The following is a 27693-nucleotide window of genomic DNA, read 5'->3' as shown; positions in this document are numbered from 1 at the left end:
GGGCAATATATTAATGATAACTTTGGAATCAGAAGTTTCACTCTTCCCTTAACACCTTTTCAAAATATACGCCCTTCGTACATGAAGGATGTAAGGATTATTACAGGCGGTATTACAGAAACCATAAAAATAGAACGAGTTCAACCACGATTTATTTTTCTTTCCCCTAAAAGTTTTTTATCCTTCACAAATACATTTTTTCATCAAAAACCAAAAGCTTTTGGTTGCCGCTTTATAACCTCGACATCTCCCTAAAACGTTTCTGGCAAACCTTTATAACGGTGTCCTAGGTATACCGAGTCACATAAAATTGCGACGGAATCTTTAGAGACCGCACCCAACCCTAGGGTCATATTGGTCTATGATTGTTTATAGTGTAGGTCGTAGGACATTCACCACACCACCACAAGTTGTTTGGCTTCCGACCTCTGATTCAGTCCTGACCAATCGAATTTATATCTGCATAGTCAAACTGCACCTGGACTTCGATTGAATGATTTGATGCTGTAGGTATCAACACTAATCCTCTAGTGCCTCTCAGTCATCTTTGCTGCCAACAGTACGCCAAGATCATGGGTAATACAGCATGAGGTAACATCGCTCGAAACCAAAGTCCTAACGAGAAAGTACTATTGTGCCTCGATGTAGCAACTGTATAGTCGAAAAGCACAGAATAAGCTATAACACCGAAACTTGGTGGATTAATAGACAGAATAAAAAAATAATTACATTTATTTTAGAAGAACTGGCCGGGTTTCGTACCATGGTATGTAGAGATAAGAATGGATAGGATGGTAGCTGATAGGGCCAAGGAAGCGTAGAGCGTGCGAGGATGCCAAGACTTTGCTTACCTGGTACTTCGAGTTGCGTTAAGGGAGTTGTTGGTTTCAGAGCTGACCTCGGACGTCGAGTGCTGCATCAGAAGGGGGGTTAGGGTATTAGATCCTGTCTATATATTTGTATATATGGACGGGGAGGGTGCATAACCATCTGAACTGCGGGGCAGCGTAGTTATGTGCCAAGTTCAAGCTCAGCTACATTACTTGGCAGTGGATGAGGTCACCTTCATACCAGAGGAACTGTTTCTCTGGGTGGATGTAATAGGCAGGGTAACCCAGTTTAAGAAGCCGAGCATTTTCTGCTCATCCTCTTACAAAAATCGCAGGACTGTAATGCTCACCTCTTCAGAATACCCTGGGCTACTCCATTCTCCACATTTAAGATTTCGTTGAGCAGTGCCAAGTCACTTGTCCTAAAAAGCTATTATCATGGTTAACATGTGTGCGTGCGTAGGTTTATTTATTCTCATAGACACAATAGTACCACAATAGACAGCAACGCTGGTCAATTTGAGAATTTAAGCGGTCTTAAACGTTCTTTTAGGTGACGTGGGCAGTTCTCGGGATTGAAAAGTGAAAAAAGGGCTTAGGCAGTACGATTACGATGGATCAATAATTGATCATTTGATTGAAATTATTGATTGCATTGATATATCCAAAGTAGTTGCAGTGATGTCTTGTATATAATTTGCTGTGTTTTGATAGTCAATTATGGTTCTCTTTGTCTCCGCAATTGCCCAAATCTGCTATTAAGATGTCTGTTAAGTTTTATGTGGAAATTTCATACCTCTGCAGGCATAGTCCTGTCTTACGTATATGACGGTTGTTGATGTACATTCGAGGGCAAGTGGGGCCTACTTTGGTCTGTTTACATCGACAAAATGGATTTTAGGTGGAGTCGACATAATACTGGAAAAAACATTAACTGTCTAGACGTAACAAAACACTCAGGACTTCTTTTTATTTATTATTATTATTATTTATTTTTATTACAATCTGTAATTATTATTTACAATATGTAATTTGCGGATACATGAACTTATGTACAACTATTTACATTGAGGGGAGAAAATAATCAATGTTATCCTCCCTCTTCACTTTGTTTATGTTTTTTTTTTTACAGTTTACTCGGAAAGGAGGTCGCGGGGCCATTTCCTCTTAAGATGCCTTATGGGGTTGTAGGGATGGGTTCTATCGGACAGGGCAAGACTATTTGGATGGTGGGAGAGTTTTTTGTGAAACTTGGTAAATTTTTGGATATAAGGAATTTGAAGGTCGTTGTGGAGGGTAGCATTTGAGACATAATAAGGAGCATTTACAATGGATCTGAGGACTTTAGATTGAAAGGATTGGAGACGTTGGATATTGGAAAGTTTAGCGGTTCCCCACAGTTCTATTCCGTACGTCCAAATCGGTTGTAGTAGTGTTTTGTAAATTGTAAGTTTGTTTTATGTCGATAATTTAGACTGTCGTCCTATAAGTCTGTGCAGTAGACCATACCGTCTGTTTAGGTTTTGTCGTGTCAGTCGTATATGTTGATTCCACGTTAGTCGTGAGTCTAGGAGGAACCCAAGGTAGCGAACGCAGTCGGATTTGGGGATAGGAACGTTGTTGTAGTATATATTGAGAGGAGGTTTGCTTCGGAGTGTAAATGTGACATGGACGCTCTTGCTTTCGTTTATCTTCATTTTACATTGCCTGGACTAATCTGCTATAGATGTTCCTGCAGATCTTCCGAAGCAACCGCAGGATCGGAATTGGAGGAGAAGTATCATCGGTGAAGATGCAAGTAGGGTGGTAGGTTTAATGGGAATATCTGCAGTATAAAGGATGTAGAGGATTGGTCCGAGCACACTGCCCTGCGGTACTCCCGCAGCCAGAGAGCAGTATTCGCAGTAATCTGATCCTTGTCGGACCCGAAAGAACCGCTCTGTTAGCTAAGAGCGGAGGATTAAATAAAGAGATTTGGAAGGACACACTTTAATTTGTACAAGAGTCCCCTGTGCCCCAGGCGGTCAAACGCTTGTGCCGTATCAAGGAAAGCTCCCATACAATATTCTTTGCGCTCGAGGGGGGAGGATATACGGTCAACAACGCGAAACACCTGCTGGACTGTGGAATGGTGGGGGCGGAAGCCAAACTGATGATCGGGGAGGAGGTTAGACTTTAATTGTGTCAATAGCCGTTTAAGGAGAATTTTTTCAAATACTTTGGACATGATGGGAAGTAAACTAATTGGTCGATAAGATGAGGATTTTTGAGCTGGTATGCCAGGATTCAGGAAGAGGATATGTTACAATATTTCCAAATTAAGGGAAAATGGGTAGTGCGGAGTATACAATTGTAGAGGTATGTGAGGAATATAATGGCTTTTTTAGGCAGTTTTTGGAGAATTTGGGATGTTATCAGGTCAAAACCAGGAGCTCTGCGGTTCAGTAAATGAGACAGGATATAATCACGACTTCTAAGGATAATGGTTAAACCGACTTCACAACTATGAACTGGTATGCAAAATATGAACTTCCCTTATGGCTCATAGAAAATTAACCGTTAAACTTATATTTAAGTGTACATTTGCGTTATAGCTTTATGACTTAACTTTTAGAAAAAAGAAAACGACAAAGTATATGATATTTTTAACAAAAATTCTTCTAATACTACATAATATTGGCTTAAGAAAATACATATATCCAGGTTTCGTGTTATTCTTGATATTTACCAGTCATTCTCGCGAAGAATAAAATCTAGACGTGTTATCATATCGTCAGATAAGCAGATATTTTTTCTCAATATAGGCTAAAGATGACAATTTCTGTGCATAACGTGGGGGAATAGTTTTGGATATGTTATCCAAAGTGTCACCGGCCAGGCCACCTGTAAACGTCAGCGTCGACGTTTCGATAATGGAACAACACGGGAAAACGTATTGGGTTTTTGTTAACGCTGCGGCAACCCATTAATATAACAAATTGAATTTTAATGGGCCCGACGTCGCAGTGAGCCAGCCTTGGAATTATGAACAAGGGAAATTAATATTATTGACGTGGGCGTACGGACAAACAGTAAACAATGTGCATCATCATTTTGTTATTTAACTAACATCAATAAACACTATAAATTAATAAAGACTATATTTACCATTATTTACTTGGACAGTAGAATGTATTTAATTATTATTATCGATTATTTATAAAAAGTTTATTTTTCATATTTTTACAGCATCTGATATATTACATACCTGTTCGTTCTGATTCTTAGCCTTTCATCGTATTCGGAGTCAAAGGGCAGCGGTTTATGCTCTGAAAGTCTTTTTTACAATGCGTCCCACATTTGACCATTAAAGTTGAGGGCTGGAGAGCGTGGGCGATGGAATATGGGAGGTCGTAGAAAAATCGCAGAAAAATCGTCATACGAGGCCGCCTAAGAAAAAAAAATCAGTAAATATTCTTACGGGATGTAAATATGGGACAGGTATTTAAAAATTTCTCAAACCCGCTAATAAAAGTGCTAAATGGCCTTTATTGTTACAATGCTGGCCTTCTTTTCAATTTTCAACGCATCTCAATGATTTCTAGTGAAAGTAAAAATACAAGTCACTTCTTGTCATATCGGCATATTCTTTGGCAAGTCCCTTAACTTAATGTAATACAACATCACTTCTTCCAAACGATATTAAATTATGTCAAAATGTGACACATGTGATAAATAATTTATTGAAAATATTCAAAAATTTTCCCTGTACACATTTACTGATGACGACTGCTTACCTAGGTAAAGAACCTGTGAACAGGTAACTAACGATTTGTAAATATTGTACAATGAATTAAAAACGTTTAAAATAAAGAATATCATTACCTAGACTGTTTAAAAAAAATAGGCGATACAAGATTTAAATCGAATCAGAGAGAAAATAAAAAAGAAAGAAATGTGTGCACGCACGAATGAAAGATAGTGAAAGATAATAATTATAATAATGAATTCTGTAAAAAGAAAGGAGTGTGTAACTAAATGAATTGTCAAGCAGATTTATTTTTAATTAAAATTATTTTATAAATATGTACATATGTTTTTTCAAATAGATGTAGGATAATGACCAACAACCATGAAAACAATAATGTTCTGAGAGAGGGGGAGAATGAGTGAGTGAGTGAGTGAGAGAGAGGAGAGAGAGAGAGAGAGAGAGAGAGAGAGAGAGAGAGAGAGAGAGGGAGAGAGAATGCAACTGTAAAACTATAGAGAGATGGAATCAAAGAAACAGCGAGGCAGAGAAAGAAGAGTGAGATAGTGAGCGAACGAGGAAGAGAGAAAGAGAGAGAGAGAGAGAGAGAGAGAGAGAGAGAGAGAGAGAGAGAGAGTGATTGCACGTTTTATTTCTCGTGGACCTTTCTTCCATGTAACATGCCATGCATTTTCCGTTACAAATAGAATACAATTTATGCAGACTCTAGGGGTATTCACGATCTTTGTGTTAACCCTATTAAGTCTGCTAGGTCCTGTTAGATCGAGAAAAATGATGACTTAGACTTGTAAAAATCGGCTAGTTAACAATGCTCGATCTAACAGGCCAGGACCAATGTTAGATGTTACGACGAAATGTAGTCACATTGCTGTCCGTTAGGGCGTAGGTAACCAACATGGCAGCCTTTAACAGCTGTTTTTTGTTTACACGTATTTCTATTGTTAAATACGCATTAATTAAATCAGACCATAGGGAGGGGGCGTCGATAGCCGCAACGGTTTAAGCGTTGACACGGCGCTCATGACTATAAGGTAAAGGTCCCGGGTTCGAATCCAGGGCCGCATACTTACAAATGGGCTTTTTTTCAAAAGAACGACACCCTAAGGGCTTGTATGAGATCTGCTGTTGCGAACTCTCTGGGAAAAAAATATATGTTAATTTCTGACCGGCCTTATATTCTCATCCATAGTAGATACATCCCCTATCGTATAAATTTAGACGTTATGATAGGAATGTCGGCAAGAATTGTATCTTTTGTTAGTACTTTTCGAGTGCATAGATAGCATTTTGAAAGAAAGAGTTTATTAATTTTCCCTTTTTATCAACTTCTGGCATCTTACAATTTAACACAAAGGAAAACCAAAACAAAGAAGAACATGCCTTCAAGGCTCGTTATTGCTTTATTTTTGGTTCTACCAATCGCCACGCGCAGCATTGCGAAAAAATTAACTTCACTAGTTTCGTGGTCCTCTTGAACAATTAATATCTCTAAAGTAATTAAGGTTTTTAGTCGAGATAAAACGGACTCGAACCCACGATCTTCGGCTAGATACGCCGCTACTCAACCACTTGAGCTATCGTGACCTCGATTCACTCGGACACTAACTTCCCATCTCAACCCAATCATTTGAAAAATGGCAAAAAGGTTGGAAAATTCAAAAGGTGGGGTTGAGATGGGAAGTTAGTGTCCGAGTGGATCAAGGTCACGATAGATCAAGTGGTTGAGAAGCGGCGTATCGAGCCGAAGATCGTGGGTTCGAGTCCCGCTCGTGACACTGAATTTTTTATCTCAAATAAAAACCTTAATTAATGGAAAAATTATCGTTTAACGTACTAAGAAAAGACGGGGGCGTTCACGATCTTACTGGCCATTTCTCTATTCGAGTTAACACGAGTTAACATCTTCCAAATGTCGTGAATACGCATTCTTTGGTGTTGTCAATTTATTTTACAAATAGAATACAAGAAAATGCTTTGTACACATATTTTACTGAATAGTTCGTAGTACAAAAAATTTTTTATTTGAAATTTTTTTTCTTTATCTACGTAGAATACAATGAATAACAATCAAAGAAAAGCTTAACAATAAAAACGTTAACTCGAATTTAAAAAAACCGTATTTAATGCGCTTGAACTATTACGAAAAAGATCAACGTTTTCCCGGACTGATTACATTGCTAATAGATTCAACCGTTAGCTTTTTCACATCGTGCTTATTAAACCGATCAGGGATGCTTACTCGTTCGCTTTCGTTACTTTGGGCGTAACCTTAAACATTCATGAAAGTTTATCCGGCGGCATTCTTATCTGGAGAGCGAGGGAGAGATTAACAAATATACAGATTCCGTACGGTTTTACTTTCATACGTGTGTGTACAGCGTCCGGTCGGCTCTTCTCCAGCTTCAACCATTAAAAAAGTGATTAATTAATTATTGAACAGGTATTTTAAATCGATATGCAATTGTAAAAGTCAGTATTATTTAGTGCTTTTTTAAACATTTTTAAAATTCGAATTTTCTTAGAGCCTTTTAACTCGCCTAACTTTTCTATGTTTTAATTTTAATAACAGTTAAATTCAGAAATATCTAAAAATCAGAAAGAATTATTACTTTAGGAAATCAAGTTGACATTTTGTGCAGTTGAGGCCAAGTATACACCATTTTCCTAACACCTGGTTGTGAAATGTAACAAGGCCTAAAACAGTTTAAGCTCGAGTTTAGAGTTAAGTTGACAATAAATGTTTCTCTGGTAAAGTTTAGATTGTTTAACACGGCCATGAGGACTTTTCTACTGCCCTTTTTTTAAATTAGAACATTAAAAAATTAAATTCGTCCAAACACTAAATTTATGTGTATCTTAAAATTAACTTTTCCGCCTCAGTGACAAAGAAAATCGATGGTACAGTAAGTACATTTTCAAATCATAATATCTGTCAAAACTGATTAATTAATCAAGTCAAAGTACGCTAATTTTTGGAATATAAAAAAAAATAAAATATATGGATAGTTTCAATTAATTATTATTTTTATGTGAGGTCTTGGTAGAGATGAAATATTTAGTGTATTAGGTCTCATTGACCAAATTATTTCTTTCCATTAATTATTCTTTTTATTTAGGTCTCGGTTGAGATGAAAAAGTTAGTATCACGAGCGGGATTCGAACCCACGACCTTCGGCTCAATACGCCGCTGCTCTACCACTTCAGATATCGTGATTTCGATCCACTTGGACACCAACTCCCCATCGGTAATAATGTTTATTTAGAGATCGTGAGATGCGGTCTTGTGTCCTGTGAGTTTAGAAAAATATTTTCTTTATCGTGCCAACGTTTCGATCTTTATTGATATCATCTTCAGGGCCCTGTTTTGCCTTTCAACAAAAAAAGGTTCTCTGATTGATTGCAAATGCAAGTTGTTTTTCTTTGCTATTGATGTCCTTGAGAATACTCTTGGCTTGGTGTCTATGTGTAGTTGAAATCTGTTCATAGAATCCCATGTTGTTGTTCGTTCTTCTCGTGTAGAAATGATTATTATGATAATTAAATGGTTCCAATTCACTCCTAAAATTTAAACAGACGTCTGCCTTGGAAAATGATTAATTTTGACTTTCCCCACGATCACTACCGAACAGTTTATGTATTTTAGTTTCATACACCTACATACATTAATTACGATCAAATGGACTTTTGGACATTTTGAAAGCAAAACAGATTAATTCAACTTAACAAATAGAACAAAAAAGTATGTACAGTATTTACATCTTTTTCAATTGTTGTGATTATTTAGAGATTTTTAGACGCACAAAAAAGTTAATGTAACGTGCGGGATTTTACTACACTAACTTTTTCATCTCAACCAAAATCTTGCATAAAAATAATAATTAATTGAAATAATTAATATGGTCAATTCGACCACTAAACATAATTGGATTAATATATGTACTTCCCAGAAAAATGGCAAAAAGGAGGGAAAATTCAAAAGGTGGGGTTGAGATGGGAAGTTAGTGTCCGAGTGGATCGAGGACACGATAGCTCAAGTGGTGGAGCAGCGGCGTATCTAGCCGAAGGTCGTGGGTTCGAATCCCTCACGTGACACTGACTTTTTTTATCTCAACTAAAAACCTTAATTAATTGAAAGATACTGATCTACATTGTATCACAGAAATCATAAAAGAAATTAGGTTCTCGCCTACGATGGCAAAAAACCTAATAAAAAACGAATTTGTTTAAAAATGAAAATGAATAAAAAAAAAATAAGAAACCAATAAAGACAGAATAGTTAAAGATAAATTTTAGTCATTAGTGTTTTATTTTTGGTGTACTGTTTTTTCCAATTATTGCAAAAATTGAAGCGGCCGGGTAGCGAGGGATCGCTGTTTGTTTCTCATCGCCTATTAACATAGGATTTTTGTGAGTAACTATTTAGTAACTAATGTAACTAGTTATTGAGTCTTGTGTAATTTTCCGTTTTTGCAAAAGAAACAAAAAACATGAAAATATTTTATATGTGAACAATATGATAATAAACATTTCCTAGAATATGTTTTTATTGTCGTAGTAGATAGGAGATATATACAATAAATTTTTCTTTTAGTTACACCGCAAAAAATATCAGAGAGATATAAACCGATTCGCACAAACAAGTATGACCTCGTTGGAAAAAAAGACCAGCTTCTAACATTGATCGACTCCACAGAGGTTACCGATACCCACCGAACGATAATGGCCACATAAATGCCAATTTCTATTCTAAAACTGTGTTTCAACACCCACCAAAGTATTCACAAATCTCTTTCCTCTCGTCTTTACTCTCTTTCAAAGCGTATTCATTACAGCTCTCGAGATCGTGCGCGATATGAATGAGGACGTGTTGGAAAGAATGCCGTTAACCCGTTTTCGTTGATTTACGCCCGGACGTCTCGTCCTGATTCGAAAGTGTTCCGATTCACTTTTTGAATTTTTGATTTAAACGTAGGGCCAAATTTGCCAATGACCCAGATTAACGGTTCGACGGTCAGAAGCCGGTGCATACTTTCGCCGCGTACACAAATAAATTAAATCATTAACAATCACATTCCTGCGTACTTTCACAATTGTTGTGTTAGTTCAGCTACAAAGTGCTCTGCACTTCGGGATTAAAATACATTTTAGAAAAATAACTGAACTGTTGTTTCGTTACCGATAATTTTTTTATTAGCCTATCCTCGCTGATTTGGCCTATCAGGCTTTTCCACATATCGCAGTGTTGTGTCTGGCTCTGACAGACAAATCAGAAAGGATAGGTTGACCAAAACTGACCGGTAACGACCAAATTAAAGGTTCATCACCCCTCAGACCGCACTGAGAAATGTCACAATGTTAACAACTGCTCGACTTTTCCCGATCGTAATGGTCCAGTTATTCTCGCTTTTTTATGTATCACTTTCATAACCACCTACATTACACAACTATTGGAAAAAATTAATTTACAAACTGCTTAATTAATTACCAATCGAATGGTTCCAATTCACTCCTAAAATTTGGAGTCGTCTGCCTTGGAAAATGATTAATTTTGACTTTCCCCCCGATCACTACCGAACAGTTTATGTATTTTACTTTCATACACCTACATACATTAATGAAGGTCAAATGGATTTCTGGGCATTTTGAAAGCAAAACGGATTCTTTGAACTTAACAAATAGAACAAACACGTATGTACATTATTTACATCTTTTTTGAATTAGTTAAATTTTTGGTTGAGATAGAAAAGTCAGTGTCACTCCACCACTTCAGCTATCGTGACTTCGATCCACCCTCGAGGGAAGTTAGTGTCCGAGTGGATCGAAGTCACGATAGCTCAAGTGGTAGAGCAGCGGCGTATTTAGCCGAAGGTCGTGGGTTCGAATCCCGCTTGTGACAAAAACTTTTTTATCTCAACCAAAACCTTAATTAATTAAAAAGAATTTATTTGGCCAAGCGGACCACGAAACCTAATAAATATAAAAATAAATTATTTACATCCCATATTTCGTATGAAGAGAGACCCCGAATTTAACCCTTTTTATAGAAAAATCAGCTCATAGTATAAATGTAAAAATTATTTACAACTAAATCTGTCTATAAATATGCAAAGACCACTTATACAACTAAGCCTGCCTAGTGCTAATTTTATGACCATTTTACCAAAAAAATCGACGCGAATTCACAATAATTGTTCAAACGAATTTCATTGTTAAAATAATGGACAGATTTAGGTGCAGAATGTGAGGATTATCGTCGGATTTTATACGGCCCTTCTGGTCCATTTGTCGGATGCAATCTATTTCCTATTCCGGTTGGAAACATTCAATTCAAACACCGGTCCGAATTGAAAAGCTGTAAATACCGGAAAATTTTTATTGGTTTGTTGTTAAAAAGTAATAATACAAATACCGTCTCGTCCGAGAATATGCCTGGATTTAATATCCAGCTCATGCAACAAACCTTAATTAGTAGGTTATGAATTACGAAATGTTGGTTTTGAGGTCTCCATAATAATAAATAACTTTTAATTAATTACTCTGTATTTAATGTATTTGTTGAAATAAAAAAGTCAGTGTCATTCGAACCCACGATCATCGGCTAAATACGCCGCTGCTTTACCCCTTGAGCTATCGTGACTTCGATCCACTCGAGAGAGAGGTTAGTGTCCAAGTGGATCAAAGTCACGATAGCTCAAGTGGTAGAGCAGCGGCGAATTTAGCCGAAGGTCGTGGGTTCGAATCCCGCTTGTGGCACTGACTTTTTTATCTCAACCAAAACCTTAATTAATTGAAAAGAATTGATTTGGTCAAGCGGACCATGAAACTTAACAATATGTAATATGCAAAATGAAGTATATTTCACTAAAGCTCTCCGTGACCGTTTCATTTGTCGCCAAGAATCAAATAGATTACACGACATTTGAAAAAAGAAAGGAAAATTCAAAAGGTGGGGTTGAGATGGGAAGTAGTGTCCGAATGGATCGAAGTCACGATAAGTCAAATGGTAGAGCAGCGGGGTATTTAGCCGAAGGTCGTGGGTTCGAATCCTGCTCACACTGATTTTTTTTTCTCAACCAAAACCTTAATTAATCGAAAAGAATTTATTTGGTCAAGCTGATCACGAAACCTAATAATTATAAAAATAAATTATTTACATCCCATATTTTGTTATGAAGAGAGAGACCCGAATTTAACCCTTTTTACAGAAAAATCAACTCCTTGTATAAACGAAAACCATTTACAACTAAATTAGTCTATAAATGAGCAAAACTACTTATACAACTAACGCTGTTTAGTGCTAAGGAAATCAGATTGTTTATAAATCGTCTCAAAAATGTAATTGACACATAATCAATGTGCTCTGTGTGTAAATTGTTTGACGAGGAGAACTTGGAACATATATTTTTAAATTATCCAATTTACCAACCTCAAAGATCCTTTTATTTCAAGAAACACTTAGATACTTGCGTAAATAGTAACAATTTAGACAAACTTGAATTCTTGCTTAAATTTGAAGCAAACAACCAGGCAATTGATATGTTCAATTTTATTTACGAAGCACATAAATTAAGGGTTTTTATTGTCAATGAATGATGTTTTATTGTTGCGTCATGTAATTATTGATTTTAAGAAGCGCCATGTATTTAATGATGTATTTTGATGTGTGGTGATTTGTGACCGTTAGTCAATGATTATTCGAAAATGGTGAAATCCCAGGCCCTGAAGATGATCTCAATAAAGATTGAAACGTTGGCACGATAAAATTTTTTTCTGAAACCTACATCACACCAGACCGCATCTCACGGTGTATTTTGATTAGTTCTTACACGCTTTTATTATTATTGATTGCTTTTGTAAATAGTGTCGTCAAATTTAAGTTGGAAGATATCTTTAATGATGTGTATATATTTATTTTGCCATTTGGCTCCTCCCTGTAATAGCTATTGCAGAAATACAGTATTAATCTATCAATCTACCTATCTACATCCCATATTTCTTGGAAAAAATATTAGATATGATTAATAAGTCTTAGAAAATATGATTTTTTCTTCTATAATGAGTTGTGTTAATTTTCTGTTGATTATTGACAGAAAGACCTACATATTTTGATCTTCCCAGCCCAAATCTTTTCCGAATGGAAAGAAAAATTTAAGCTAGTCTCAGTCAGATGTCTTGAGAATACTTGACAAAATATGTAAAATATCAATTTTAGAAAGAATGTTCGCCAGCTTTAAGCCAACATTAGATCATCAACATTGATGAATGCCTGAACTGTACTGATTTCAGAATTAATCATTTTTGAAGTTGATATTTAATCTTATCCGTCCAATTTCCTTATAAGTCTAAAGTCTGATCGGTATGTATTTTTAGTTCCGACTGCAGTCCCATTCGCTCGAGAAAATAAAGCGAAATAAAAGTTGTGGCCTGAGGGCATCGGACGGTCGGTGGCTCTATTAGCGAGCAGGGGGAGCCAATTAATGGCAACTAGATAAAAGAAGGCCCTAATTCTTCGCTTGTTGTTTGTTACAAAAAAAAAAAAAAAACCTCGACAGCGGCTGATAGCACGGACGGGAATTGCATAACAGACATGAGCCAACCTTGGGTGCCATCTTAATTTAAATTTTGAAACGTTTTCACCAGTAAAGGCTATGGCGAACAGGACACATTTGGCGTTTTGACGATTTTCAGATAATTTGATAATATGCTATCATTTCATTATATATTTTAAAACTTACGTTATGGTAACATTTTGTTTTTACGGCAAACGACGTGTTTTAGTTTTGTCTCAGAAAAAAATCAATATTTTAGAGATAATAACAAGACTGCTCTTCAAAAGCATAGAATGTAAAAACAACAATAATTTAGCACCATAAGTAATCTTAAATTAATTGTTGAAAAGGGTGTAAAAATAATTATATTAGGACAATTACCAATTGTTTTTTAGAAATAACATTTTTTTCTTCTTTTTTTTTTTACAAATATAAAATAGCTCTCCTGTAGGAAGTCTGGCGATCTTTCTGGTAAAGTTTCTGGGACATTATTTCTAAAGGATAATCTAAATTCTAAAAGGATCTAAAACTCTAACTAAAAGGACCCAAATAGTCAATAATTTCCCAGCCTAACGTAAGGGTTTCAAAGTACTCTATATTCCGCTGAAAACCCGCCCTCATTCACGCTAATAAATACATTCATACTTGATGTACAATTAAAATTTACATTTGCACAATGAGTCTAAAATACTAACCTAGATTGGCGGGTTTATGGTGCACTTGATATTCCACGACAGAGGGAACCAAGCATAGACTACAGTCACTCTAATAAATACATTCACTCAAGCGGTACCCACTCATTCTATTCACAGCTAAGAATGGAGAGCCACTGGCGCATTTAATATTGCCACAGTGCCTTCGCCCATTCTTCTATAAACACCTAGCCTAATACTAACCTAAATCGGTGGAACTGTGGAGTACTCTATATTCCTGCACTACCCACCCATATAGCCTCTTTATTTTATTTAAAAGATTCATTTTAATTGGAAAAAACACTGAATCAGTCATTAGTTTGAAAAAGTTTTATTTTGTGATCTATTTAGTTTAACTTTTTTTAAAAACTGTATTTAAGGTATTGGTTAAGATAAAAAAGTCAGTGCCACAAGCTGGATTCGAACCCACGACCTTCGGCTAAATATGGCGCTACTCAACCACTTGAGCGATCGTAACTTCGATCCGCTCGGACACCAACTTCCCATTTCAACTCAACCTTTCGCATTTTCCCTCCTTTTTTCCATTTTTCAAATGTTGTGTACTCTATTTGATTCTCGGCGACAAATGAAATGGCCACGGAGAGCTTTAGTGAGCTTCATTTTAATTCATTAAATTCACTAGTTTTCGTGGTCCTCTTGACAAATTAAATCTTTCAATTAATTAAGGTTTTTAGTTGAGATAAATAAGTTAGTGTCACGAGCGGGATTCGAACCCACGATCCTTGGCTAGATACGCCGCTGCTCTACCACTTGAGCTATCGTGACTTCGATCCACTCGGACACTAACTTCCCATCTCAACCTCGCCTTTTTAATTTTCCCTCCTTTTTGCCATTTTTCAAATGTCGCGTAATCTATTTGATTCTCGGCGACAAATGAAATAGCCACGGAGACCTCTAGTATAAATATACTTCATTTAACTTATTTGTCTTTTTTATCTCAACCAATACCTTAAATGCAGATTAATTAATTGAAAGATATTATTTAGGCCACTTTTGTGGTCAACTCCACAAATACATGCAATATTGGACAAATTTGAAACCAAAAAGGTTTCTGTCTTTGTGTTTTTATCGATACTGGACAAGAGTTTGTCAAATTCTACAAGGTGTGTGGAAATCAAATCTATCAAAACAGAATAAAAGGGTGTTCATTTCAAAAACGTTTCATACATACTACATATCTTATTTATTAGGGAAAAATAAACTTGCGTTTTGACGAGAAGATTCTCTTTTTCTGACGGCTATCAACCCTAACGGTTAATTAAGCCATATCGATTAGGCTATTTTCTTTCAACATTCTATTTTTTACTTTATTCTTTTTTTCAAACACTAAATAATATTTTGTTTGAGTTTAAACTTCTCTTATAAATAATTGATATTGTTGAAATATTATCTTCATTTGCGTGGGTTTTTCGTATTTATTTGTTTACACGTGTAGCATAATATGCTTATACATGTTGAACGGCAACATGATGGTCAATCCCAACATCGTTAGGGATATAATGAGGGGTTTCTGTTCCGTGTCGAATTGCAATAAGACTCATTTGAAAACGGGCTCATCTCGTATACCTTTTCATTTCTCATTGCTTCAATTGATAACAAAAAACTTGCAAGCGTGTACGAGTACATATATATTTTAAAAGATTTATCGGCTTAGACTTTTTAAAGAAAATTTTAGAAAGGATTAGAAAGAAAAATAAGCCGGAGATGAGAAGAATTGGTGTATATATTGACGTAAACAGCACAGAAATTTAATAAGTTGAAAGTAATTCAACAATTTTGTACAAGGTAAAATCTGAAATTATATTACATATTTAGATCCACACATTATGGTTTTTTTATTATACATTGCATATGTTATACATACATACAATAATTTAAACGAATTCTAAGGAAGAAATTAAATTAAGTTGGAGCACATTACAAAAATTAAGACTCTATGAAAACAATTGTAAAATTAATTTTCCAATTAATAAAGGTTTTTAGTTGAGATGAAAAAAGTCAATGTCACGAGCGGGATTCGAACCCACGATCTTTGGCTAGATACGCCGCTGCTCTACCACTTGAGCTATCGTGGCTTCGATCCACCCGGGCATTAACTTCCCATCTCAACCCCACCTGTTGAATTTTCCCTTCTTTTTGCCATTTTTTCAAATGTCGTGTAATCTATCTGATTCTCAACGACAATTGAATTGGCCACGGAGAGCTTTAGTGAAGTGCACTTCATATTAATTCTTTAAATTCCCTAATTTCGTGGTCCGCTTGACCAATTAAATCATTACAATTAATTAAGGTTTTTAGTTGAGATGAAAAAAAGTTAATGGCACGAGCGGGATTCGAACCCACGATCTTCGGCTCGGACACTAACTTCCCATCTCAACCCCAACTTTTGAATTTTCCCTCCTTTTTGCCATTTTTCAAAATTCAAAGACCGTATCTCTCGATATCCGAATAATCATCGACTAACGGTCACTAATCACCACACATTTAAAATTAATAATTAACGGTTTAAATAATTTATACTGTCAGGTATCTGAATCTTTTATAATAACGTATCCAAATGCGGGTTGGTTTGAAAATAGTTCAAAATGGAAAACTAGAAAAAAATAAAAAAATACACAACTTTATTATTCTTTATTGGATATTAGCATAAGTAAAAAGGGTATATCTATGATTTAATACAACGCTCTGAGTAGAGACTTACCTGGTCACAAAGTTCCTCTTTGAAAAATGTCCACCGCACTGCTCAAAGTTTATAAACGGATCCCGTTATCTAATCAATTTCTAATGCTGTGCCATTCAAAAGAGAGCAGTGCCGGAGCGGAGAAGTCGATTAACAAAAGGAAATTTCAGTTATGGCCAACCGACCCTCCTAAGGCTTACCCTCGAGAGAAGCTTGCTCCAAGTTTCCTTGACACCACGGTTGATAAAGTGGACTAGACGTGTTTTCCCTTTAAAGCGGATCCAATATATCGGGGCGAGTGTTCATTTGGGAAAAGCTGTAAATTACAATGCTTTTAAATCAAATCCGAAAACAAATTTTCGGCTTATCTGACGTTTCTTTTCTAATCCGATTTCTCCCACCTTTTTGTAAAATAGAAAGGAATTCAATTTTTTGTTAATAAATTGTTCATTTCTAAAGAATATATACCTGACATAATACCCTTTGATAGAGTAAATATGAATACAAGTAAATATTTTAATGCCTTAATTGATCTGCGTTACTACAAGATGACATCGAAGAAAAATAAAGTGGATTCCCAAAGTATTATTTAATGCTTCATTTATAGAAAAATAAATATCTGACTATATTAAGGTTTTCAGTTGAGATAAAAAGCTCAGTGTCACAAGCGGGATTCGAACCCACGCCCTTCGCCTAGATACGCCACTACTCTACCACTTGAGCTATCGTGACTTCGATCCTCTCGGACACTAACTTCCCATCTCAACCCCATCTTTTGAATTTTCCCTCCTTTTTGCCATTTTTCAAATGTAGTGGGTTCGAATCCCGCTCGTGACACTAACTTTTTCATCCCACCCGAGACCTTAATAAAAAGAATAATTATCTAAAAGAATTAATTTGGTCAAGCGGACCACGAAAACTAGTGAATTTTTTTAATTGTTATCTTTTCAAAATATACCTTGAAAGATTAGTAATGAGCGTGTAATTTTTTCAGTCCACATATTTTTTCAGTCAATTTATCCCTCTTTAATTTCAAATTAACAATTTCTAATTTCAAATGAAACCTACCCTAATTAGAACTAACCTGTTTGAATTTCAAATTAATATTTTAAAACTTCAAATTTGAATTAGCTCTTTTTAATTAAAATTACCTTTCCAAACCTTTCTTTAAAGATACCCTTTTTTAAACTGTGTTTAATCTGAAATTAAACTTTCTTAATTCGAAATTAACAGTTTTCACTTCAAAATAACTCTTTTTAATTTCAAATTAACCATTTCTTTAAAATAGTAAAAAAATTAACATACGGTATGAAGTAAAAGCATGTAAAGTAAAATTATTTGTGAATTTTTTAAATATAAAATAACAGTGTTAATGCAAAATTAAAAATAAATTATTAATCCATTTATGTTTAGTGATCTAATTTACCAAATTACCTTTTTCAATTAATTATTTTTTTTTCTGTAAGGTCTCGGTTGAGATGAAAAAGTTAGTGTCACGAGCGGGATTCGAACCCACGACCTTCGGCTCAACCACTTGAGCTATCGTGACTTCGAACCACTTGGACACCAACTCCCCATCGGTAATGATTATTTAGAGATCGTGAGATGCGGTCTGGTGTCCTGTGTGTTTAGAAAAATATTTTCTTTATCGTGCCAGCGTTTCGATCTTTATTGAGATCATCTTCAGGCCCAGTTTTTTAACCCACGACCTTCGGCTATAAATATAAAGGCTCCTTTTTTGACATTTTGTATGAATTACTACATGAAAATTAATTACAATTACAATAAAAAAATAGAGAAAATTAAATGTTTCTTATATTAATTTGAGATTTTTGAAATATAAAATAATTATTACATTTATGATATGACTCCATTGTATATTTTAAAAAAATCTCAATTTAAAAGAAGTATCTTTAATTTTTAACTGCAAACTATTGAGCCCTTAAAAATCCACATGAAAACTGATTACAATTAAAATTCTATAAAATTAAGTATGAAAAAATTGTACCTATATTCTTTCAGTTATGAAAGTTTTGAAAAAATATTAAATTAGATTAATTCAATAAGAATTAGAAGGAATTGGAAAATATAGTGAAAAAAGCTGTTTTGGATAACTACCTAATTAGGACTAGTTAAAAATGGCAAATTTGTTTTTCGAAAACGATTCTTTTTATGAAGTCCTTCCTGGGTAATATAGATAAATAGGATCCTTTGTAGTAGTAAGTTTAGAATAGCAGTTCACCTTAAAATACAGCTATTTGCCTTTAAACATTGTCTTTTATAGAAGAGACTTCTTAAAAACGATAAATTTGCTATATCGTTAGTTTATACTTCGATGATTGTGATTTATGGCCAAATCCTATACTATAGTAAATCTTTATATCTTATATATGATAATTTATTTTTATATGTTTTACACCAATGGACTCAAATTTTTAAATTTTGTTAGAAAAAAGGGTCTATTTTGTTCCCATTAAGCAATCAATAATTAAATTAATCAATGAATTCTGCCCTTAGAACTAGTTATTCATGTACTATTGACATCTCTTCAACAACCCTTCACTGAGGTTATGCTTGTTATTCTTTTTTTCACTGAAGTTTGGATAAGAACAGTAATAAACAGACGTTTTAGTCTATAAAAATGGTTCTTACGTTATTCTGCCATCATAAGATTTGATTGTAAATAATACAATTTTAGGCTGTTTTCCACCAGAAAAACATATCGATTTTTTCACGATTTGTTCGGATATTTTAAAGACAAAAGACAAAACGAAAATGAATTATTTTGCAGTACATTGAATACATTATTCTGAGAAGAAAGTAAATGATCACGTAGAACAAAATAATGTAAAATTCACTAGTTTTCGTGGTCCACTGGACCAAATAATATCTTTCAGTTAATTAATCTGTATTTAAGGTATTGGTTGAGATAAAAAAGTCAGTGTCACAAGCGGGATTCGAACCCACGACCTTCAAAACCACGACATTTGAAGAACGGCAAAAAGGACGGAAAATTCAAGAGGTGGGGTTGAGATGGGAAGTTAGTGTCCGAGTGGATCGAAGTCACGATAAGTCAAGTGGTAGAACAGCGGCGTATTTAGCCGAAGGTCGTGGGTTTGAATCCCGCTTGTAACACTGACTTTTTTATCCCCACCAAAACCTTAATTAATTGAAAAGAATTTGTACAAGAATGGAATCCTATGTTTTCATAAAAGTTGTTTTGTTTAAATTGAACATCTCAGGATAAAAGTTCGTAGCCAATCGTTTTTACAGTTTTCATTGAAACTTTTGGATTTTTCTATTTTTTCACTGCATTTTTCAGCTTTAATTTTCTTAGAGGAGCAGAACTGTTCTTTCAGTGCATTACCTTATAACTATAAGAACATCCTGACATATTCTTAAATAGCACATTGGGATCACAAAAAATATCAATCGAAAACAAATTCGTACGATGATAAAAGGAAAAAAATCAAAGGCGTCAAAAAATCACTGTGTTTGATGATATAATAAAAGGTTAAGCGCAATAATAAATTTGCCACGACTTTAATATATCCTGATGCCTCCAGTCGTAAATCCAGATTATCACATTAAACCAAGGGGGGACTGGTCGATCGTTTCGAGGAATTGTACGGATCCATAACAGATGGCATTTAACAAATTTCGAGAGGAAAAAAAGGTATACATCGATTTATTTTTCACAACAATTTGATAGCGTAGTAAACAATTTGAGATAGTTTAAGAACTCGCCTATATTACGTCATTGTTTAATGCAGACAATTATCTTTTATCTACAAATTCCTACGCAAACGGCCTACAAAACTCCAAAATTAGTCCTAACGGAATAAAATAAACGTTCCTGGTATAGTTAAAAACAATAATTAAGAAAATTTGCTCGCAAATAAGAAAGTTGTACGGAAGTATGTAAAAACCTATCACAAATGTAATTGTAAAAGAGAATATTAACGATTTTATTCCTGAACTTTGTCAACTTTGATGGGTTTGACTATGTAAACTATGTTATCTCAGGTCGATGCCCTTGAGTAACAATTAACCAGTATAATTACATTAGGAACACATTCTCTATATAAGGAGTATTAGATTTTGGAAGAACCAACTTGATTATAAAAGAAAATAGTTTAATTTTGTGATTAAATAACACCTTGTTGAAAAGTTTTGTCTTTATATTTATTTCAAAGTCTCCCTTCCCAATTTCCTCTTATTTAAACTTTAAATGTTGTTAGCAAGTTTAAATTGTAAAATGAAAATTTATGGCGTTGAAGTTGATTTTAACCGGAATATAAGCCTTTAGAGGAGAAGTGACCACATATGCAATGACTATTTTCTCTTTCAATCAGTACATTCAATTATATATTTTGTATCTCATGAAAAATTGTATTATTTTGCGCAATATAAATTTGCATCTTTTGTGTTTACCAAAATTTCAATACTAAGTCATTAAGTTATATCGTAAATTGATAACCAATATGATGTGATAGAAAATCACCATTATACTCTCAAGGAAAGTCAGTAAAAAAAAAAATACTGTAAAAAGTCATTATTTTCTTGCTAACCCAATATATAAAAAATATGTTAATCATAATGTACGGTGTTCAGTGACCATTAGCCAATGATTATTTGGAGATCGTGAGATGCGTTCTGGTCTGACGTAGGTTTCAGAAAAACATTTTATTTATAGTGCCAACGTTTCGATCTTTATTGAGATCATCATCAGGGCTCAAGTGTTTGTTTTCCGTGTAGATGTGCCATTCTTGTGTGTCGTGTTGTGAATGCCACGGCAGAGAAGAATGACACATCAACATGGAAAACAAACACTTTGAACACTGAAGATGATCTCAATAAAGATCGAAACGTTGGCACGATAAAGAAAATGTTTTTCTAAAACCTACGTCACTCGAGACCTCATCTGACGATCTCCAAATAGTTAATTATTATATTAAAAAAATCGTTATGTCTATATTTAATCGTACGTTTTAATTTTTCTTGAAATTATTTCACATGGTTTTTTTACTCTAATTATTTATACATATTATTAAAATAGGAATTTGTTTTGATCCTTAATTTTATATAATATGTAATTTTTTATTTCAATTTTGGTGCAAAAATGATTAATTTTAAATTAAAGGTTCATTAGGCTTGACCAAATAAATTCTTTTCAATTAATTAATCTTTAATTAAGGTTTGGGTTGAGATCAAAAAGTCAGTGTCACAAGCGGGATTCCAACCCACGACCTTAGGCTAAATACGCCACTGCGATACCATTTGAGCTATCGTGACTTCGATCCACTCAGACACTAACTTCCCATCTCAACCCCACCTTCCTAGCTCAAGTAGTAGAGCAGCGGCGTATTTAGCCAAAGGTCGTGGGTTCGAATCCCCCTTGTGACACTGACTTTTTTATCTCAACCAAAAACCTTAATTAAAAATTAATTAATTGACCAGGGAATTAAATTGCAAGGCTTACTTGTATATGAAAATGGGTTAATTTGGCGCAAAATATTTAAATTCTCTATAAATTTGTAATGTGAACATAATAATAATTTGATCGGTTCTGATTTTCTTGTTTTGCCATCATCATTGTGAAGACTTTGAACGGTTTCTGTGATCAACTTGCAGCTTCAATTACTTGCACTTAATTATTTGAATTTGTATATTTTAAGAAAATGTGAAGAAATTAAAGAATATTTTAGATAAATGTACATCATTTCCGAAAAGAAAGGAGCGAAGAGGAAAAATTAATTTTACCAGGAAATTTGCCAAATATATAAAGGGACTGTTAAATTTATGTCTAAAAAAATTGGATATACCACCCATTTGGATAATTGGGTTATAACCCCATTATGTTAGAAAATTGACGATACCACATTTTTTGTAATTAACTAATAATTTTGTAAAATATGAGATATAATGAAAAAACAATCCCGTACATTTATAAACGAAAATGTTTCCTTTTCTTAAGAAAATATCTTAATATTATGTCTAAATTGAAAATAACCCACGTGTAAACAGATATTTATATTTTTAGGAGGCATTATGTCTGCTTATACTGTTGTGGTCTTTGAACCGCTTCTCTCTGTTCCTATATTTCTTTATAAAATGTGCTCGACTAAACATAACACACAGTCCAACCGCGAGACGAAAATATCGGACAGAACAAAATGATCGGAAACGACATATCTAAATTGTGGATGTTTTTGTCGTTTTCAAATTTACGTTTCGTTTTCCAAAAAAAAAAAAAAAATCACTTTTTAATGCAAAATTAAAATAGTTTCGGCACTGAAGATGGCAAGAAGCCCAAACGAATCTGAATCACAAAAATAGCATAGAAAGATAGTCCAAACTGATCATACAAAACTATATGTAAATAAACTAATTTACATAAGTGATCCTACATATTTATATTTCTTAATAACAAGATAAAAAATAATTCAAGGTATATCGATTAGGAAATGGACGAGACTCTCGTATTACAACTAAATATTATTCCTTTAACAGAAGCAAGGATATAATTGCCGTTCCGATGTTTGGCGTAACCCAATCGTTATGAAATTCATGAGACCGCTTTTGTGTTTGCGGTTTGCTTTGAAAGCATCCCGGGAACGATTAATTTTCTAGAAGATTAGGTGGCGAGGAGTTTACCGCTCAAAGAAATGATTGTATAAAGGATATGGTGATCACATAGAAAATAATTTAACGAGTTGGCATCCTTCTGACGATGTGCAATGTCACTCCGCAATCTCCGCCTACTTTTTTACGTTTTTCTTGTGAGATTTTTAAACAATTAAATATGAACATTGTGAGATTTCTGCCAGGTGATTTGTAAAGTAAAGGAATTTATGTAATCGCAGGCGGACGTCTGACTATCCGTCGGGTGTCATGGACGATAGGGTCAGAATCACCTTTGGTACTTTTGTATAATATTCTAAGTTAAAATTAAAAAAAAAAAAAAAACCGTTAAAAACCCGAACCGATTGATATAAAAACGGACAGAATGCACATGGCACAGTACATCCACTACCTTCACATTCCGCGTAATTTCTCATGAACTTAACCATAAGCAAAAAGTAGGGAAAATTCAAAAGGTAGGGTTGAGTGGGAAGTTAGTGTCCAAGAGGATCGAAGTCACGATAGCTCAAGTGGAAGAGCAGCGGCGTATTTAGCCGAAGGTCGTGGGTTCGAATCCCGCTTGTGACACTGTATTTTTTTATCTCAACCAAAACCTTAATTTACAGAAAAGAATTTATTTGGTCAAGCGGACCAGGAAACCTAATAAAATGTTAATAATTTTGAAGCGAATATATTTACCTACAGCAATTTAACTTTAACTGTAAAACTCAACAGAAATTTGGAACTTTTCAACGCGAATCGTGTTAAATGAGATTAAATATAAATATAAAGGTAAAAACCCAAAAATCAGTTTAACAAAAGAGGTAAAGGTTTTGTTATGAAAAACAGACACAAGGTTGGTCACTAAAAATAGTTTAATAGTACTAACTTTTTTTTTACGAGGGTTCGCAACAGCAGAGGTTATATCAACCCTCGGGGGCCGGTGTGTTTGAAAATAAGCCCATTTGTAAGTATGTCGGGTTCGTATGCAAGGCCGCTGGATTCGAACCTAGGACCTTTGCCTTACATAGCACTAACTTCCTTTCAAAAAAGCTTTGTGAGTTTTAATTCTTTGGATAATCGATTCTTTTTAATACCAAAAATAGAAGAGACAGCTATACAGTAATTTAAGCATTCTTTAAAATCCTTAAATTCGAATGGCAATATTGAAATTTTTTGACTGAATTACCAGCAATTTTTTGTAGTTTTTCTGCAAGCATAAAGTTTTGTTTAACAAAACATATACATTCCGCATAATTTCTCATGAACTTAACCATTAACAAAAAGGAGGGAAAATTCAAAAAGGTGGTGTTGAGCTAGGAAGTTAGTGTCCGAGTGGATCGAAGTCACAATAGCTCAAGTGGTAGAGCAGCGGCGTATTAAGCCGAAGGTCGTGGGTTCGAATCCCGCTTGTGACACATTTTTTATCTCAAGCAAAAACCTTAATTAACTGAAAAGAATTTATTTGGTCACGCGGACCACGAAACCTAACAAAACTTAACCATATGCTGTAACCTGACAACCTTATTTGTTGTGCTTTGCTTTTTAAAATTTCCTAATAAATGGTTAAGATGTTTGAATTTGGCAATATCTATGTGAAACTTCTAATTTCCTCGCTTCTTTGCCTGCGAATGATAAGCATTACTGCAGCGGCCTCGTCAAGTTCGAGGACGCGTTACGTAACTGCGGTGCCAATTAGCCGCATTTTTTAAACGCTTTTTATCACATAAAATCCAAAAAGGTATAATTTCATATTTTAATTCTTTAAAAATATTTTAAAGATTAACAGAAACAAGTGGCATTTGACACAAGTCGAAAATTCCTTTCGGCCTAACAGTAGGCACCGTAAACCGGGACAAGACGAGGTCAGGCGCTCCTCAAAATTTGCATCCCATTAGAAATTCTTATTAGTAATTTAACACTGGCTTCTGTGGGTGGACAACCGACGAAAATTAATTCATAATCAATAAGATGGAAATTGTTTTTATTAAGTATTCACCAAAACGTCTAAATTTAACATTCATTTTGTCCGTTGTTTTATTGGGATTTCTAACTTGCAAATCGGCTTTTTAATAGAGAATTATACAAATCTTGGCTGAAGTCTGTTCGATTTTTTTCAAAATTGCCGTGATCCAGGACGATATATAAATATGGGGAATAATTTTATGGAGGAAACGTGTTGACAAACAACCTTCTCAGCTGCCTGGGAGTATTCTCTTACTTACTTATTATTCTTTATAACCTTGAAACAACGAGTAACCTTGATATTTAATATTTAACAACCTGCCTTTATAATTTTGAACGGGCCAAGTACGTACAATCTTTAAGGAAATCACTTGGGAATAACCATTGTTTTAAACACCATTGAGTAATATTAGTAGAATTACAGAAAACAAGAATGAATTTTTGAATGAAACTCAAGTGTACTGTGCTATTTTTTAATAGAAATCTACACAAAAGAGCAAAAAGTGATCAAACATGATAAAAATCAATTTCATTCAAAACAATTTCTTACCCTTTTAACCGTATAAATACTGTATATCTGCTTCCTCTCCTATCTTTGGCATTAAAAAAAATCAATTATTCAAAAAATTAAAACTCACAAAGCTTTTTTGAGAGGAAGCTGCTGGGCCGAAGTTAGAACATACTTTTAGTGAGTACAATAATCTTTTAGCACATCGATGAATGAAATCTTTTTGTTCGTATAAATGTTTAACATAACATGCATTATCGAAAATCAAATTATCGTTGATTTTCTAAGCAATTGTTTAGAAAACAAAAACAATTTGTTTTGTTAAATAAAACTTGATGCTTGTAGAAAAACTACAAAAAATTGCTGGCAATTCAGCCCAAAAATTTCAATATTGCCAGTCGAATTTAAGGATTTTAAAGACTGCTTAAATTACTCTATATCTGTCTCTTCTATCTTTGGCATTAAAAAGAATCAATTATTCAAAGAATTAAAACTCACAAAGCTTTTTGAAAAGATGTTGCTGGAACAGGATTAGTACTGTCAAACTATTTTTAGTGATCAACCTTGTGTCTGTTTTTCATAACAAAACCTTTACCTCTTTTGTTAAACTGATTTTTGGGTTTTCAACTTTATGTGTTCATTTAATCGTATTTAATTTAATACGATTCGCGTTAGAAAGTTCGAAATCTCTGTGGAGTTTGATGTTGGTAAATAGACTCGCTTTAAAGTTATTAACATTGTATTAGGATTCGTGGTCCGCTTGACCAAATAAATTCTTTTCAATCAATTAAGGTTTTGGTTGAGATAAAAAAGTCAGTGTCACAAGAGGGATTCGAACCCACGACCTTCGACTTCCCATCTCAACCCCACCTTTTGAATTTTCCCTCCTTTTTGCCATTTTTCAAATGATTGGATGAGATGGGAAGTTAGTGTCCGAGTGGATCGAAGTCGCGATAGTTGGTAGTGGTTGAGTAGCGGTGTATTTAGCCCAAGGTTGTGGGTTCGTATCCGGCTCGTGTCACTAACTTTTTCATTGTAACCAAAACCTTACATAAAAACGATTAATTAATTAATATAATAATAATTCTTTTGAATTAATTAACCTTTAATTAAGGTTTTTAGTTGAGATAAAAAAGTCAGTGTCACGAGCGTGATTGAACCCACGACCTTCGGCTAAATACGCCGATGCTCTACCACTTGAGCTATCGTGACCTCGATCCTCTCGGGCACTAACTTCCATCTCAACCCAACCTCTTGAATTTTCCCTCCTGTTTGCAATTTTTCAAATGACGTGTAATCTATTTGATTCTCGGCGATAAATGAAATGGCCACGGTGAGCTTTAGTGAAGTATACTTGATTTTGCTTATTACATTTTATTATGTTTCGTGGTCCGCTTGACCAAGTAATTTCTTTTCATTAATTAAGGTTTTGGTTGAGCTAAAAATTGGTAAAATAAGCGGCGTATATAGCCGAAGGTCGTGGGTTCGAATCCCGCTTGTGACACTGACTTTTTTTATCTCAACCAAAACCTTAATTAATTGAAAAGAGGTTATTAACATTTTTGTGAATTTCGGACAAAAAAAAGTTTGGAATGCGAAAAATTCACAAAAACATGTTCGTTGAATTTTCCATAAAATAATAATCGGGGGGTTTTTTGGTGCAAAAATATCAATTTTATTTCACAGGTAAGGAATATTTTGACCTATTTTGCCAAAACACGAAAATAATCAATAATGATCAAAGAATCTAATTGCTCCGATTTTGTTTCCAAAACTCGCTAAAATGGAAACATTTTTAATGTCCCCACCAATCTAAAGAAAACGTCACAGGGAGAAAAATTGCTAGAATTGTGGATAACATTTTAGTTTTTCTCACCTACTCAAACAAACAAACCAAATTTTGTTGATGTAGGCTCAAAGAAGAACAAAACTGTTTTCCAATAGAAGTAATGACGTGAAAAACCTGTTACATTCAACGAAATTAGTCATCAAAGAAAAAAGTTTCATCCAGATAAAACGTATATTTTGTCGGCTGTCACTATTCATACTTTAAGACTCTTAGGGTGCTTCAGACGA

General features: G+C 34.4%; 1 protein-coding gene and 1 non-coding gene across 2 annotated transcripts in view; both read left to right on the top strand.

Annotated features, from left to right (window-relative positions):
• Window positions 1-27693, top strand: part of LOC106665412 — an 85953-nt gene that overhangs the window by 7798 nt on the left and 50462 nt on the right. The gene's annotated exons all lie outside the window — the stretch shown is intronic.
• Window positions 24490-24562, top strand: Trnan-auu. The gene has a single exon. It is a non-coding gene; the product is annotated as a tRNA-Asn (tRNA).

This window comes from Cimex lectularius, unplaced genomic scaffold (assembly GCF_000648675.2).
Source record: "Cimex lectularius strain Harlan isolate CLEC.00 unplaced genomic scaffold, Clec_2.1 scaffold44, whole genome shotgun sequence".
NCBI lineage: Eukaryota > Metazoa > Arthropoda > Insecta > Hemiptera > Cimicidae > Cimex > Cimex lectularius.
The sequence above is the reverse complement of the archived record's forward strand: the minus strand, read 5'-3'. Positions and strand labels throughout refer to the sequence as shown.